General features: G+C 47.2%; 1 pseudogene; it reads right to left on the bottom strand.

The window, feature by feature from the left end:
• Window positions 1-12806: 12806 nt before the first annotated feature.
• LOC135051941 (5S ribosomal RNA) lies at window positions 12807-12925 on the bottom strand (annotated as a pseudogene).
• Between the last annotated feature and the right edge of the window lie 1284 nt (window positions 12926-14209).

Genomic DNA, 14209 nt, shown 5'->3' with positions numbered 1-14209 from the left:
TATGCAGATTGGGGCTACCCGCCTCTCCTCGCGTGAGAAGACGCGGAGGAGACAGCAGGGGTTGTGTTTGTACTGTGGGAATAAAGGTCATGTGGTAGTATCATGCCCAGAAAAGCCGGAAAACTTCAGGGCCTGAGGGTGATGGGAAATATCCTGTCAGGCCAGAAGTCAGAATTTCCCAAGAAGACTTTTATCATTCCGGTGACCTTGAAGATCCTCGGTCAAACTGTCAAGACTGAGGCCTTTGTGGACAGTGGGGCCGACAGGGTTTTTATGGACCGCCAATTCGCCCTGAAACACTCTGTTCCCTTAGTACCCTTGGCATCGGAAATTGAGATTTGTGGGTTAAACGGGGAACCATTATCCCAAGGTAAAATTACCTCTTGCACTAGCCAGATTTCTTTGTTTATTGGAGCCACACACTCTGAAAAATTGTCCTTTTATGTGACTGTCTGTACTTTTGCCCCATTGGTGTTGGGGTTACACTGGTTAAGGGCCCACAATCCTCAATTTGACTGGGTCTCTGGGGAGATTCTTAGTTGGGGTACTGATTGTTTCAGGAGTTGCTTGAGCCTTCCAGTCAGGCTTTCGCAGCTAAGTTTGCCAGGATTGCCAGGGTGTTATGCAGATTTTGCGGACGTGTTCTCCAAAAAAGTTGCAGAGGTACTACCTCCCCATCGCCCCTATGACTGTGCCATTGATTTGTTGCCAAATGCTAAGCTTCCCAAGAGCAGGTTGTACTCCCTGTCACGTCCTGAGACTCAGGCTATGGCAGAGTACATTCAGGAGAACTTGGCTAAGGGATTTATCAGACCTTCACAGTCTCCAGTTGGGTCGGGGTTCTTCTTCGTGGGTAAAAAGGACGGTTCGTTGCGACCCTGCATCGACTTCAGGGAATTGAACCGTATCACGATTAAAAACTCATACCCACTGCCTCTCATTTCGGTCTTGTTTGACCAGCTTCGTACTGCCACCATTTTTTCTAAGATTGACCTACGCGGTGCGTACAATCTAATCCGAATAAGAGAGGGGGATGAATGGAAGACTGCCTTTAATACCCACTCAGGGCATTATGAATATTTGGTGATGCCTTTTGGGCTCTGTAATGCCCCAGCAGTCTTCCAGGATTTCATGAATGATGTGCTCAGGGAATATTTGGATAGATTCTTAGTTGTATACTTAGATGACATCCTAATCTTCTCCCATTCCCTGGAGGAACATCGGAAGCATGTACGCTTAGTCCTCCAGAAACTCAGAGACCACCGGCTTGGGGCGAAGCTGGTGAAGTGCGAATTTGAAGTTCAGCAAATCGCATTTCTAGGATATATTATCTCCCCAGAAGGTTTCCAAATGGAGGGTTCCAAGGTACAGGCAGTCCTGGATTGGGTGCAGCCCACTAGTTTGAAGGCGCTTCAGCGTTTCCTGGGCTTTGCAAATTTTTATAGATGATTTATCGCTGGATTTTCGTCTATAGTGGCGCCCTTGGTGGCACTCACTAAGAAAGGGGCGGATGTTGCTCACTGGTCTTGTGAGGCTAAAGCGGCTTTTGCCCGTCTCAAAAGGGCATTTGTTTTGGCCAAGGTGCTGCGACACCCAGATCCAGAGCGTCCTTTTGTGGTGGAGGTGGATGCCTCTGAGATGGGTATTGGGGCAGTGCTTTCTCAGATGGGAGTGTCTGATAATCGCCTTCATCCCTGTGCTTACTTTTTCCGTAAATTTTCGCCTGCCGAGATGAATTATGATGTGGGTAACCGGGAATTGTTGGCTATTAAGGATGCACTCGAGGAGTGGAGACACTGGCTTGAGGGGGCTAAGTTTGTGGTCTCAATTCTCACTGACCATAAGAATCTGGCATATTTAGAGTCAGCAAAGCGTCTCAATGCCAGGCAGGCACGATGGGCTTTGTTTTTTGCTCGCTTTAATTTTTTGATAACATATCGCCCTGGGTCAAAAAACATCAAGGCTGATGCTCTCTCGCGGAGTTTTGCTCCAATCCAGGAGACCACCGAGGAGCCGTTGCCCATTGTTTCCCCATCATGTATTAAAGTGGGCATTACCCAGGACCTCTTATCATTAGTCCTTAGAGCACAGGAGCAGGCTCCTCCAGACCTTCCGGTAGGTCTTTTGTTTGTGCCTCCTAGGTTAAGACAGCGAGTGTTCCTGGAATTCCATGCCAAGAAGTCGGCAGGTCACCCGGGTATTGCCAGAACTCGGGAGTTGCTATCTAGGGCGGTGTGGTGGCCCTCGGTGGCTAAGGATGTGGATCAGTGGGTTCGGGCATGTGACATCTGTGCCCGAAATAAGACTCCTAGAGGGGTTCCTGTTGGACCATTACATCCACTCTCTATCCCATCTAAGCCATGGACCCACATTTCAATGGATTTTGTGGTGGACTTGCCCAAATCCTCGGGGATGACAGCCATCTGGGTTGTCGTTGACAGGTTTTCGAAGATGGCGCACTTCGTTCCACTGGTTGGGCTGCCATCGGCCAGACGCCTGTCTGAATTATTTATGCTGCATGGTGTGCGTCTCCACGGGTTGCCACTTGATGTGGTCTCTGACCGCGGATCCCAGTTTGTGGCCAAATTCTGGAGGGCATTTTGTTCCGATCTCCAGATTTCTGTCAGCTTGTCGTCAGGCTACCATCCGCAGTCTAATGGGCAGACTGAAAGGGTGAACCAGTCCTTGGAGCAGTTCCTCAGGTGTTATGTCTCCAAGTGTCAGACTGACTGGGTTGCTCATCTGTCCATGGCGGAGTTTGCCTATAACAACGCGGCTCACTCTGCTACCGGGATCTCTCCCTTCCTTTGTGTGTATGGGCATCATCCTAAGGCCAATTCTTTTGACCCCCTGGACTCCACGCCTGGTGGTTCCTCTGTGGTTTCGGTCCTTAGAGGTATTTGGCGGAAAGTGAAGAAAGCCCTTGTGTCTGTGTCATTAGTGACCAAAAGGGTTTTTGATAAGCGGAAAAGACCCTGCAGCTTCAAATTAGGAGACTTCGTCTGGTTGTCTACCAAGAATTTGAAGTTGAGACAGCCATCTCATAAGTTAGGCCCCCGGTTCATCGGCCCTTATAAGATCACCAGGGTTATCAATCCGGTGGCATTTCAGTTAGATCTGCCCCGTTCTTTGGGTATCAATAAAACATTTCATTGTTCCCTTTTAAAACGGGCGATTAGTAATCCTTCTTCCAGTGGAAGACCTTCCCCTCTTCTGATACGTGGCCAGAGGGAGTTTGTTGTTGAAAGGATTCTTGACTCCAAGGTGGTTCGGGGTCGGCTGTCATTTTTGGTGCACTGGAAGGGGTATGGCCCGGAGGAGCGGTCGTGGGTGCGCAGTTGTGATCTTCATGCCCCCAGACTGATACGCTCTTTCTTCTCGCAGTTCCCCGATAAACCCGGTGGTAGGGGTTCTTTGACCCCTCGTCAGAGGGGGGGTACTGTTAGGGTCTCCTGCCCTGTGCTGCCACGTCGTCATGGCAACCGGGAGACAAGTGCTAGCGGAGTAACCTGAGCGCAGCTGATACTCCGGTTCGGGTCTTTTGCTGTGCAGTAGTTATAGGCTCTGTGCACGGCAGGGGATCCGGTGCTGGTTTTTGTGCTCACAGTCTGTGAGGTCTGAGTGGGGCGTGGACAGCACCTGCTTTATAAGGCCTCTTCTCAGGGTAAGCAGATGCTGCTGAATCTTTGTTGGTTAGTCAGTTCCTGAAAGTTAACCAGTACTGTGTAGCTTTGTATTTGTTTGTTGCTTACTGCAAATAGGCCTGGGGATTTGGTATTACACTCTGCCAATCCAGACCTAGCAGTAAGACTGGAGTCAGTCGTTTAGCTTGCTGGGGTTCTGTTACTACTCTGTGAACTTAGCAAGTTTGTGGCTGTATTCTAAGACTTGCCTGTCTAATCCTGTCTCACTGTGCTAGGTGTCAGGGGTCAGTTTAGTGGCAGTAAGCTGAACCTGTGCACTGCAAGTGAGAATTAGGATTGTGGAGACTCTCCTTGTGTCTATCATTCCATCTCTGACCAAGGAGTTTACTGCCACACCCGTTGGTAACCCTTTAGGGTTTTGCTGTTGCCCTTAGCAACAGCATTTCGGGTTCTCTACGTATTAAAACACAACATCTTGCTTTTCCCATCTGAGCAGTTCTAATACAAGGGAGATACCCAGTTCCTTAGCCTCTGGGCTTCTCTGTTCACCTTGTGTGTATTTTGTTACCCTATCACCTTCTGTGTACGTTATGTCATATTCCCCAGTCTGTCTGTGAGTCCATTTGTTTTGCATAACAGTTCAAACACCAGTACATTCCTGCAGGCACTGGAGTGCATAACAGTTCTGACACCAGTACTTTCCTGCAGGCACTGGTGTGCATAACAGATCTCACTGGTCATCAGAATGGACTGTAAAGTAATAAAATAATATTTTATATTATATGTGTGTGGGACACACTGGTCATCAGAATGGACTGTAAAGTAATAAAATAATATTTTATATTATATGTGTGTGGGACAGATCTATAAGTGATACCTCACAATTGTAGGCTATTGCATGTCCTCCTGTGTGTGTATTTCTTTCTTTCTCACTTGCCTGCTCTCTCCCTCTTCTCACCTCCATTGTCTTGCTTTAATCTCTGTTTCTCACCTGCTCCTCTCTTTCTTGATTCTCTCTCCCCTTTTTCTATCTCTCTCTATTTTATTTTAGATTTCAGAACTTCCTTCTCCATAGGCCCATCTTCAATTCTTCTTGCGGCCCTCAGCAAACACTGGCTGAGTCACATGCTGTGCAAGTCACTGCGGTGGTCTGTGTCCATTAGGGATGTGCAGTCAGGGGAGGCAGTGCCTTCCCTGTCATTAATGATTACAATAATACAAAGAAGATACTTATGACACATTGTGTGTCATATGTATATGCTTTATATCACTGTAATCATTTTAACAATGTAAAAGTAGGTTTACATTAGTTTCGGAGGCACCAAGAGCGGTGCCTGCAGCAGCCAATGATAAAGGCTCAGAAACGGGGGCGGGACCAAACAATGGGCAGTAAAAAGCCCATTTAAAAAAGCACAGTAAGCGGCACTAGTATAAGTGCCTCAGTGTCAGGGGCGTGCTTGCAGCCCATGTGAAAGTACGCCCCTGCCACTGAGGCAGAAATGATTGGGCACCAGGTTCGGAGCTCTCTTTGGTCCAGCCCACCTTCACTGGTACTCCTTATTCTCCACCCCAAGAGAGGCCCCTGCTGCTCATGCTCACCTCTCATTGCCGCTGGAAGCCGGGAGTAGCCGGTCTCACTTCTCCCAGGATTGGTCATACTATTAGTCCAGGTAAGGCATCACAATTAGGGAGAGCGCCACAGCCAAACATAAAGTACTCAAGCCTCCACTATCATCGGCTGCTCCGCCCCTCCACAGATCGGTGTCCCCGCCACTGTACTATCAGCGCAGCCAGTGAGCCAGCCGATGTCATCTCCCTGAGTCCATGCTGAACGCTGCTGTGTATTGACCATGGGCTACCCTGCGCTCTGTTTCAGAGCACCGGGCAGCCCATGGTCTGTACACAACAGAGCTCAGCATGGAGATATGAACACTGTGCGGGGGGAGGTGGGCAATTGCTCCTTGTCCAGTGATGAAAAGGGGTTGAGGGGTGGGGGGGGGGATTGCCGGCTTTGGCTATGTGCTGGGGTATAAGGGGAGGAAGGGTGGTTGCTATGCGTGTGCCAGGGTATAAGGGGAGGGGGGGTAATTACAGCATGTATGCCGGGGTGTAAGGGGAGGGTGGGTGTACTGCATGTGTGCCAGGGTATAAGGGGAGGGTGGTGATTACTGTGTGTGGCGGGATATAAGAGGCCTGCAGCTGTATTCCCACTTCCAGGCAGACTCTCCACTGCTCTCCTTAACCCCAGGCACCTCTGCTGCCCAGGTTCTGGCCTCTGCTGATCCCCAGACTTCACGGGCATTGGCGGCGGCATCAGACTGGGAATTAGCAATGGGGGCCGTAGCTGGCGGTGACTATAGCAGGCATTGGCAGCTGGCTTGGGTGGCGGTATAGTAGCGGGCTGTGGCGCCGGCCATAGTGGTGGAAGCGGGCATGCCTCACCAGCTACTGACCTCACCGCATGCCACTGGTGTCCATGTACATGGCACTGCTAAAATACATACTATACTCATCTGTCTGGATCCTTTTTTTAAAATGTTTATGTAGGGCTAGTGTAGTTATTTTGTACTTGTTTATGGCAGAAGAGTTGGCAGGGTTGTAGTGTACTTAGAGGGTGTGGAAGCTGTTTCTATTTACACTTGGTAATATACTGTACAGTATGTGCACTGTGCATGTTAGGTCCAATGCGAATGTGTGTGCACCAACACATTAACATAATTTTGATCAGCAAATTTTATTATATATTTCTCCTTACGTCCTAGAGGATGCTGGGGATACTTCAAGAACCATGGGGTATAGACGAGATCCGCAGGAGACATGGGCACTTTAAGACTTTAAAAGGGGTGTGAACTGGCTCCTCCCTCTATGCCCCTCCTCCAGACTCCAGTTAGATTCTGTGCCCAGTGAGACTGGATGCACACTGAGGAGCTCTCCTGAGTTTCTCTGAAAAAAGACTTTTGTTAGGTTTATTATTTTCAGGGAGACCTGATGGCAACAGGCTCCCTGCATCGTGGGACTGAGGGGAGAGAAGCAGACCTACTTCTGTGAGTTTCAAGGCTCTGCTTCTTAGGCTACAGGACATCATTAGCTCCTGAGGGTCTGATCGCTAGGTACGCCTAGATGCTCGTTCCCGGATCCCGCCGTCACCCCCCTTGCAGAGCCAGAAGTCAGAAGATGGGTGAGTAGACAAAGATCAGAAGACTTCAGTGACGGCTTTGAGGTACCGCACAGCGGCCGCGCTGCGCGCCATGCTCCCACACACACAGTGGCACTACAGGGTGCAGGGCACGGGGGGGGGGGGCACCCTGGGCAGCATAAATCCTCATTTAAGTAACTTGCAAAAGTGGTATATAGTGCCTGGGTACTGAATCTGAACCCCAGCCAGTGTAAGTATTTGAAAAATAGCGGGGCTGAAGCGCGCCATTAAGGGGGCGTGGCTTAGCCCTCACAGCTCTCATCAGCGCCATTTTCTCTCACGGAGCTGCAGAGACGCTGGTCCTGTCCTCCTACACTGCTGTACAAGTAACAGGGTGCAAAACGGTGGGGGGGGGGGGGCACAGTTAATTTGGTGCTGTTTTAATAATAATAAATGTGCTAACAGGTTTGAGGTAGTGATGTGCACCGGACATTTTTCGGGTTTTGTGTTTTGGTTTTGGATTCGGTTCCGCGGCCGTGTATTGGATTCGGACGCGTTTTGGCAAAACCTCCCTGAAAATTTTTTGTCGGATTCGGGTGTGTTTTGGATTCATTTTTTTTTTACAGAAAACCCTCAAAAACAGCTTAAATCATAGAATTTGGGGGTAATTTTGATCCCATAGTATTATTAACCTCAATAACCATAATTTACACTCATTTTCAGTCTATTCTGAACACCTCACAATATTATTGTAAGTCCTAAAATTTGCACCGAGGTCACTGGATGGCTAAACTAAGCGACACAAGTGGCCGACACAAACACCTGGCCCATCTAGGAGTGGCACTGCAGTGTCAGACAGGATGGCAGATTAAAAAAATTGTCCCCAAACAGCACATGATGCAAAGAAAAAAAGAGGTGCAATGAGGTAGCTGTGTGACTAAGCTAAGCGACCCAAGTGGCCGACACAAACACCTGGCCCATCTAGGAGTGGCACTGCAGTGTCAGACATGATGGCAGATTTAAAAAATTGTCCCCAAACAGCACATGATGCAATGAAAAAAAGAGGCGCAATGAGGTAGCTGTGTGACTAAGCTAAGCGACCCAAGTGGCCGACACAAACACCTGGCCCATCTAGAAGTGGCATTGCAGTGTCAGACAGGATGGCACTTCAAAAAAATAGTCCCCAAACAGCACATGATGCAAAGAAAAATTAAAGAAAAAAGAGGTGCAAGATGGAATTGTCCTTGGGCCCTCCCACCCACCCTTATGTTGTATAAACAGGACATGCACACTTTAACGAACCCATCATTTCAGCGACAGGGTCTGCCACACGACTGTGACTGAAATGACTAGTTGGTTTGGGCCCCCACCAAAAAAAGAAGCAATCAATCTCTCCTTGCACAAACTGGCTCTACAGAGGCAAGATGTCCACCTCATCATCATCCTCCGATTCCTCACCCCTTTCACTGTGTACATCCCCCTCCTCACAGATTATTAATTCGTCCCCACTGGAATCCACCATCTCAGGTCCCTGTGTACTTTCTGGAGGCAATTGCTGCTGGTGAATGTCTCCACGGAGGAATTGATTATAATTAATTTTGATGAACATCATCTTCTCCACATTTTCTGGAAGTAACCTCGTACGCCGATTGCTGACAAAGTGAGCGGCTGCACTAAACACTCTTTCGGAGTACACACTGGAGGGAGGGCAACTTAGGTAGAATAAAGCCAGTTTCTGCAAGGGCCTCCAAATTGCCTCTTTTTCCTGCCAGTATACGTACGGACTGTCTGATGTGCCTACTTGGATGCGGTCACTCATATAATCCTCCACCATTCTTTCAATGGTGAGAGAATCATATGCAGTGACAGTAGATGACATGTCAGTAATCGTTGCCAGGTCCTTCAGTCCGGACCAGATGTCAGCACTCGCTCCAGACTGCCCTGCATCACCGCCAGCGGGTGGGCTCGGAATTCTTAGCCTTTTCCTTGCACCCCTAGTTGCGGGAGAATGTGAAGGAGGAGATGTTGACGGGTCACGTTCCGCTTGACTTGACAATTTTCTCACCAGCAGGTCTTTGAACCTCTGCAGACTTGGTTGACTTGACAATTTTCTCACCAGCATGTCTTTGAACCTCTGCAGACTTGTGTCTGCTGGAAAGAGAGATACAATGTAGGTTTTAAATCTAGGATCGAGCACGGTGGCCAAAATGTAGTGCTCTGATTTCAACAGATTGACCACCCGTGAATCCTGGTTAAGCGAATGAAGGGCTCCATCCACAAGTCCCACATGCCTAGCGGAATCGCTCTGTTTTAGCTCCTCCTTCAATTCTCCAGCTTCTTCTGCAAAAGCCTGATGAGGGGAATGACCTGACTCAGGCTGGCAGTGTCTGAACTGACTTCACGTGTGGCAAGTTCAAAGGGTTGCAGAACCTTGCATAACGTTGAAATCATTCTCCACTGCGCTTGAGTCAGGTGCATTCCCCCTCCTTTGCCTATATAGTGGGCAGATGTATAGGCTTGAATGGCCTTTTGCTGCTCCTCCATCCTCTGAAGCATATAGAGGGTTGAATTCCACCTCGTTACCACCTCTTGCTTCAGATGATGGCAGGGCAGGTTCAGGAATGTTTGGTGGTGCTCCAGTCTTCGGCACGCGGTGGCTGAATGCCGAAAGGGGCCCGCAATTCTTCGGGCCACAGACAGCATCTCTTGCACGCCCCTGTCGTTTTTTAAATAATTCTGCACCACCAAATTCAATGTATGTGCAAAACATGGGACGTGCTGGAATTTGCCCAGATGTAATGCACGCACAATATTGGTGGCGTTGTCCGATGTCACAAATCCCCAGGAGAGTCCAATTGGGGTAAGCCATTCTGCGATGATATTCCTCAGTTTCCGTAAGAGGTTGTCAGCTGTGTGCCTCTTCTGGAAAGCGGTGATACAAAGCGTAGCCTGCCTAGGAACGAGTTGGCGTTTGCGAGATGCTGCTACTGGTGCCGCCGCTGCTGTTCTTGCTGCGGGAGGCAATACATCTACCCAGTGGGCTCACAGTCATATAGTCCTGAATCTGCCCTGCTCCACTTGTCCACATGTCCGTGGTTAAGTGGACATTGGGTACAACTGCATTTTTTAGGACACTGGTGACTCTTTTTCTGAGGTCTGTGTACATTTTCGGTATCGCCTGCCTAGAGATATGGAACCTAGATGGTATTTGGTACCGGGGACACAGTACCTCAATCAAGTCTCTAGTTGCCTCTGAATTAACGGTAGATATCGGAACCACGTTTCTCACCGCCCGGGCTGCCAAGGATTGAGTTATCCGCTTTGCAGCAGGATGACTGCTGTGATATTTCATCTTCCTCGTAAAGGACTGTTGGACAGTCAATTGCTTACTGGAAGTAATACAAGTGGTCTTCCAACTTCCCCTCTGGGATGACGATCGACTCCCAGCAGCAACAACAGCAGCGCCAGCAGCAGTAGGCGTTACACTCAAGGATGCATCGGAGGAATCCCAGGCAGGAGAGGACTCGTCAGACTTGCCAGTGACATGGCCTGCAGGACTATTGGCTTTCCTGTGTAAGGAGGAAACTAACACTGAGGGAGTTGGTGGTGTGGTTTGCAGGAGCTTGGTTACAAGAGGAAGGGATTTAGTTGTCAGTGGACTCCTTCCGCTGTCACCCAAAGTTTTTGAACTTGTCACTGACTTCTGATGAATGCGGTCCAGGTGACGTATAAGGGAGGATGTTCCTAGGTGGTTAACGTCCTTACCCCTACTTACGACAGCTTGACAAAGGCAACACACGGCTTGACACCTGTTGTCCGCATTTGTGTTGAAATAATTCCACACCGAAGAGCTGATTTTTTTTGTATTTTGACCAGGCATGTCAATGGCCATATTTGTCCCACGGACAACAGGTGTCTGCCCGGGTGCCTGACTTAAACAAACCACCTCACCATCAGAATCCTCCTTGTCAATTTCCTCCCCAGCGCCAGCAACACCCAAATCCTCATCCTGGTGTACTTCAACAGTGACATCTTCAATTTGACTATAAGGAACTGGACTGCGGGTGCTCCTTCCAGCACTTGCAGGGGGGCGTGCAAATGGTGGAAGGCGCAAGCTATTCCATTCCAGTGTTGGGAAGGTCAGGCATCGCAACCGACACAATTGGACTCTCCTTGGGGATTTGTGATTTAGAAGAACGCACAGTTCTTTGCTGTGCTTTTGCCTGCTTAAGTCTTTTCATTTAACTAGTGAGAGGATGAGTGCTTCTATCCTCATGTGAATCTGAACCACCAGCCATGAACATAGGCCAGGGCCTCAGCCGTTCCTTGCCACTCCGTGTCGTAAATGGCATATTGGCAAGTTTACGCTTCTCCTCAGACGCTTTTAATTTTGATTTTTGGGTCATTTTACTGAACTTTTGTTTTTTGGATTTTACATGCTCTCTACTATGACATTGGGCATCGGCCTTGGCAGACGACGTTGATGGCATTTCATCGTCTCGGCCATGACTAGTGGCAGCAGTTCCAGCACGAGATGGAAGTGGATCTTGATCTTTCCCTATTTTACCCTCCACATTTTTGTTCTCCATTTTTTAATGTGTGGAATTATATGCCAGTATCAATAGCAATGGCCTACTACTATATATACTGCGCACAACTGAAATGCACCACAGGTATAGAATGTAGATGGATAGTATACATGACGACACAGAGATAGGTACAGCAGTGGCCTTCCGTACCGTACTGCTATATATGCTGGTGGTCACTGTGTCAGCAAACTGCAAAACTAAAATGCACCACAGGTATAGAATGTAGATGGATAGTATACTTGACGACACAGAGGTAGGTACAGCAGTGGCCTACTGTACCGTAATGTTATATATTATATACTGATGGTCAGCAAACTGTGCAAAACTGAAATGCACCACAGGTATGGATGGATAGTATACTTGACGACACAGAGGTAGGTACAGCAGTGGCCTTCCGTACCGTACTGCTATATATACTGGTGGTCACTGTGTCAGCAAACTGCACAACTGAAATGCACCACAGGTATAGAATCTAGATGGATAGTATACTTGACGACACAGAGGTAAGTACAGCAGAGGCCTTCCGTACCGTACTGCTATATATACTGGTGGTCACTGTGTCAGCAAACTGCAAAACTAAAATGCACCACAGGTATAGAATGTAGATGGATAGTATACTTGATGACACAGAGGTAGGTACAGCAGTGGCCTACTGTACCGTAATGCTATATATTATATACTGGTGGTCAGCAAACTGTGCAAAACTGAAATGCACCACAGGTATGGATGGATAGTATACTTGACGACACAGAGGTAGGTACAGCAGTGGCCTACTGTACCGTAATGCTATATATTATATACTGGTGGTCAGCAAACTGTGCAAAACTGAAATGCACCACAGGTATGGATGGATAGTATACTTGACGACACAGAGGTAGGCTTGCAAATGGGAGAAAACAGAAGGCTCTTGTGTGCGCGCACTCTTAGAAAGAAAATAAGTAATATATGACAATTTTATAGAATGCTTAAAACATAACTTTTATTAACCTTATTACAACGCAAATACCCTTCCCAAAGATCTATCGCTGAAAATACAGATTTGAAAATATATTAAAAATGTTCTGGTCTCTTTGTTGCAAAGAGTATTTGGAAAGGTTGTAGACATTGATTAGTCATACCCTCATTTCCCCTGACCAGTACAGGATTTCTGTATTGATGGAACCAAAGGATGGTCAAGACACAGTTATATATAAGAAAAAGCCCATGGGCTGTAGATAACTAGAGTGGTGAGCAGCAGTCACAACTCTAGGAATTGTACACCTGAATTACATACAAATGTCATAATTTGAGAAAAATTTCATAAAAGATTTTTGGGCACCATGAAGTCAGTAAGAGAAACTGCTGATATTGTAAACACTGTGATGAAAGAATTGCAGGATAGAATTAGTGGTGATACTGCTGTTGGTGTGTTTTTATCACATAACTGAGGAAAATCCTGCTCTACAACACCAGGTATTCGCAGGCAGTCTCCTTTCCTGATACTGACCTGGCCCAACGCTGTTTAGCTTCCAAGATCAGACGAGATCGGGCGCTGACAGCGTGGTATGGTAGTAGAGAATTATGTGTACACCAATGAGAGTGCACCTATATAAGAAATGTGAAATTTCAAGAGAACAAAGAAGAAAATAGAAAATAGAAAATAAGAAAAAGAATGGTGAAAATATGTGGATCTGCTTTTCACGTTAGACCCGGTTCCAAAATTCCCACTGTTGTGGTACAATGTTCCGGGAATCGTGAATGAGAGTCCACGAAATTAGTGATGATAGGATATATTAACCGGTTAGTTGGATAATGTATATATTTATGCTGTTCACTTTGACAGAATCAAGCAGACCTTTTAGCTGCTGCACACATTGAAATTATTGCAAACTATGTATGCCAAGTATAATGAGAGGATAATCCAGTAGGAGATAGGAAATATACTAGAAGCAGGTTCTCACAATATTAGATGGAATGCAAATAAGGGCACAGTTGAGTCTATTGTGGAATGTAGATAATTAAAGCCTTTGGTATGTGAATTTCACAGAGCACCAGGCATGAAACACATACAGAAAATGGGAGAGAGTAGTCCCTATAAAGAAGATACAATTATCACAGAATTGCAAGTGTTTACTAAAAGAAAAAGAAGATCAAATCATAGATGCCAAACAATTATGAAAAGTATGTAATAAGTTAGTGGTAATTAGTAATGAAATTATAAATTTCTTAGACCTGGCCTCAATTAAGAAAAGTACTAGATACTTGATTCATATGCTGAGGAGGCCCCTCAACAACACTCTATACACATTAGAAATGACATGTGTGATAAAGGAGACACATTAGTATGAATCTCCTGGAAGTGTTGCTATCTATGGCAGGAAGCCACAAGATAGTGGGGGCTTACGGTTCACCGATAAATAGGAGAGCCAAGGAAACCGAGCAGGTGTAATAGGCTGATGCCAGGATGGAACTGTGTAAACGAGACCCCTTGCAGAAAACGCTTTTCACCCTTAGGCTTGTTCACTTCCGGGTTCCGTGTGGTCCGATGGGGGGAACAGGCTTTTGTAGCAGCGGAGAATAGAGATTAGCCAATCAGAACGTATTAACTAGCTTAGTGTTACCGCTCGAGTCCGCGGTTGCTAGGAGACGGAGTTACGGAGGTTAGGACGAAAAACGGAAACCTGATTAGTGGATGAAGTCTTGCGGGATTGCGGACGCCATCTTAGATAGGGGAATCAGAAAATTAGACTTAGGGCAAGCTCAGGACATCACGGGATTAGTGTACTGCTCCAGGGCATCACGGGATTGGTGTGCTACTCGAGATGCATAGAAGAGTGTAGAAAATTGTTATTATATGTATA

The sequence above is a fragment of the Pseudophryne corroboree genome, chromosome 2, assembly GCF_028390025.1.
Source record: "Pseudophryne corroboree isolate aPseCor3 chromosome 2, aPseCor3.hap2, whole genome shotgun sequence".
NCBI classification, from domain to species: domain Eukaryota; kingdom Metazoa; phylum Chordata; class Amphibia; order Anura; family Myobatrachidae; genus Pseudophryne; species Pseudophryne corroboree.
Note: the sequence above shows the minus strand (reverse complement) of the source record. Positions and strands in the feature narration are given on the sequence as shown.